This window comes from Phoenix dactylifera, unplaced genomic scaffold (assembly GCF_009389715.1).
Source record: "Phoenix dactylifera cultivar Barhee BC4 unplaced genomic scaffold, palm_55x_up_171113_PBpolish2nd_filt_p 000686F, whole genome shotgun sequence".
In the NCBI taxonomy this organism is placed as follows: Eukaryota; Viridiplantae; Streptophyta; class Magnoliopsida; order Arecales; family Arecaceae; genus Phoenix; species Phoenix dactylifera.
In genome coordinates this window covers 3,890-7,778 of record NW_024068071.1, presented here as the reverse complement: position 1 = coordinate 7,778, position 3,889 = coordinate 3,890, and positions in this window count along the sequence as shown.

The window sequence follows — 3,889 nt, the reverse complement described above, 5'->3', positions numbered from 1 at the left end:
AATTTGAATCTTTTGAACTTGAGACTTGGGCCAATAACTTGTAGCTTTCTTCCAACTTTTCTTGAGTGCTTTTAGAGGCCTTCTTGTGTTCTTCCAACTTGCTATGTTCCTTGCAACATAAATATCTTTCTCCTTGCAACATAAACATTAGTATCTATACTTCAAGGTTTTGTGATCATCAAAATCAATCTATGAATCAATCTTTGGGTCATCATACCGGCTTAGGTTCGAACCTATGAGGTCACATGCATAGAAGATTCCTGATTGATCAAGAAAGCTGATAAATGATTAAGAATCATTCAGGGGTAATTTGGTCAATTTGATTGGCAAATTATCTTATAAAATAATTAAAGTAATTATGGAAGGATTAATTAGTAATTAAATTACTAATAAACTCAATTTGATTGAGTAATTGTGCTAAGGATGAGCCAAATTGAATTGGATTCAAGTTTGGGCTCAATCAGGGTTTTGACCTGATTGGATTAGGTCAGAACCAAAAAGGATTTAAGCTGATCAAATTAATTTTAAATTAATTTGTTCTTAATTGGGGATTGACCTAATTGGATTAGGTCCAACACAAAGTAATTAATTCAATTTGATTGAGTTTGGATGAGCCAAAAATTAAATTGGATTCAATTTGAGCTCAATCAAGATCTGACCTGATTAGATTGGGTTCAACCAAATTGCTTTGTTTTAATCCGGGTTTGACCAAATTTGATTAGGTGCAACCCAAGAGGATTAGGCTCAGATGATGTGGCAATTAGTGGTGACATGGAATTGGATTTCATGAATTTTAAATAAACCAAAATTATTGCATGGCGCATGGACCCATTGCTTGACACATGGCGACATTGTTTGTTGTTTGAATTTGAATTCAAACATTAAGCAATATATTAAATGATTTCATACATCAAATAACTTCTCTAGCTGGCGTGTGAACCTCTGAATTATTTAAATTCGAATTTCAAATGAAATATATGCGACAAGAGGTAGGAAAATTCTGCTGCATGGATTTCAATTTCCACCCCTCTTGCACATGTGTTTAAAATTTGAATTTAAATCAGATTTTGTTAATATTTGATTTGGGTTGTTCCTATTTCTTTGCATGTGCCAACTAAAGGATATTTTCTGAAAATAAATTTCAAATTTTGAATAAAAATTCGGAGGCCATTAAAAAGGGTCAAACATGGGCACCGAAAACACATCCATTGCAGCCTTCTTCCTCACCCGCCTCCTCCTCCTCTTCTTCTCCATTTTAGATAGGATTTTCAGGGGTGAATATCTAGAAGATTGAAGATCAGATCTAAGTCCTCTACTTTTCTTACAAACCTCATCTCTATCTGCTTCAAGACGATTGATCAAGAGTTGATTGAATTCCGGCGGACAGATTTCAGCTTTCAAGTGTTCTGCAGCTGCTAGCACTGTTGTGGAAGAAGATACTTCAGGACTTCGCTCTTCTCGTAGAGTCCATTCATATGCGTGGCTGCGAAGTCAAGAATCAGATTCACAACTTTCATCCATCATAAAAGGTATTAATCTAGCATTAATCATTTATTATGGTATCAAGGTCTAGGTCCGATTTTTCGAGGTTTTACCCTCTTTGGGGGCTCCTCACGGAGATATCTCCAGAATCCATTCGATGGATATTCGGAGACTAATTGAAATAGAGTTCTTAAGTTTCAGATCTGATAGTTAATCATGCATAAAAGTTTTAGCATAATTGTTTAAACGATTGCAGCATAATCCTATGTGTTCTTAATGTGCTGATTTCTAGATTTGATCTTGTAAGCATGCATGAATTAAATTGTTTGATTCATTTTTTCGCTGTATTTTTGAAACTTTAAAAGAACTACATGTGGCTTGATTCCCCTTGCGAAGGGGTACGTAGGCAACCCGATCAGGTTCAGCCATGGTTTTCAAAAAAAAAAAATTCAGCATGCTAAACACCGAAGAACCTAGGAATAACTTTCAGTGGTATCAGAGCTAGGTTTATGTTTAAACTTTTATGTTTTAATTCTTGCAATTAAATTTGAAATCATTAACATGTTTAGATTAGATCTAAAGTGCTTTTTATGATTGATTTAATTGCTGATTATGCATGATTAAGTAGATCTGAAATTTTGGATGCATATGATGGATGTTTGTGTTAGGATTAGTAACATGAATAAATCTGAAATCATAATATTGTTTAGATTAGATCTAAATAAAGTTTATGATTCATATGATCTCTGATTTTAATGAACAAATCAGATCTAAAAATAAAAGTGAAAAAACAAATACATAAGATGTATGTTGTTTGTATTAATTTATGTTGTTATGTATATGTGATGCATGAACATAAAACATAATGACTTAAACATGAATTAAATCTGATTACATGTGATTAATTATAAAAACTCAGATCTGAAAATGTATTTTAAGAACTGAAAGATTGTAATTAATATGTAATTAAAAAGAAATATGCAATGATCAAAATTTTCATAAGTCTAAAATTAATTGAGAATTAAGTGTTATGAAATAGAATTGTAACTCAATTAATTGACATTGCATAATTCTTTGGGCATATGGGTTAGCTTGAATCAAGTTCTTAGGATTGGGTTAGACCTAAGGTTAGAATCAAACATGGTCTAATTAGAGTTAATTGAACAAATCTAATTAAGTAGTAACTAGATTAGGTCAAGGAAACTCTAGGTTAAATACAATAGTTGTAGATTGATCAATTCCATGTCTTTGATTCGACCAAGATGAAACTTGATTTAGGCTCAGAGGTGTAGCCCGAGTCATTTAAGTAATCAAATCGAAATTGATTAACCAGTCGGTGTCTAAGATAAGTTTGGCAGTTTTGACTGGTGGTTTTTAATTGGGAGCTACTCGCACTGATTCGTCTTTGTCGAGTTAATGGCATATCCCTTCCACCGATCTCACTTATCTGGCCGACATGGTCAATCACATTTTAATTGGATCACTTAATGATTCGAGTTAGCCCATGCCTTAAGAAAAATCAGTATGACTGATTTAGGTGTCTTCTTAACCGGTTTGAGTCTAATCTGATTTGGTGAAGTCAGTGGAAGAAATTAGACTAACCGGATCTTCTTATCTATCCTAATTATGAAATCCTCTAAAATTATTAGGTCCTTAAAATGAAATGGTTATGGGGATAACTAGGTCATAGCCTCCCATTAAGTTGGGTAATAATGGGTCCAATGTTTTGATAATTATTGGAGGCGCCACACGCCTGGTACTTATCAAGCATTGGAATTGTCATTCAATATATGATGAGTTAAGTGTACCTTCAATAGGCGGTCAGGTGAGCCGAACCACACTCGTGCTTGGCCGTCTATTAGTTGATTAGACTTAACCCTATCATTTAATGGTTGGACCTGACTAGGGTATTCGGTGGAGGCGCCACACGCCTGCCGGAAAACCTAGAGCAAAATCATCACTAGAAGTTGCTTGGTGAAGCAATTGGTTAAGAACCTACCAATAGGTGCATATGGGTTGGCCGAGCCACACTCGGACCTATATGTGATCTATTGGGTTCTAGTGCCCACTAAAGAATTAGAAGTAATTTTTCGAATTAGAGGTAGAGGCTACCAATTTGTATAAAATAGTGGAAATACCTTTAGATTAAAGTCCAAGTATATTGAGTTTAGTCAATTCATATACTAATAGCCAAATCTTTTTTTATGCAGAAATGGCCACTAATTTGTCACTTTGCTCATTGTTGGACAATGACAAGTTGACTAGTCCAAATTTCAATAATTGGCATAGAAAACTAAAAATAGTGCTAGAGCATGAGAGGATCCTTTATGTGATAACGGATCAAGCACCTAAGCAGCCCGCTGCTAATGCATCAAGATCAGCCAGAGACACTTATCAGAAGTGGCTC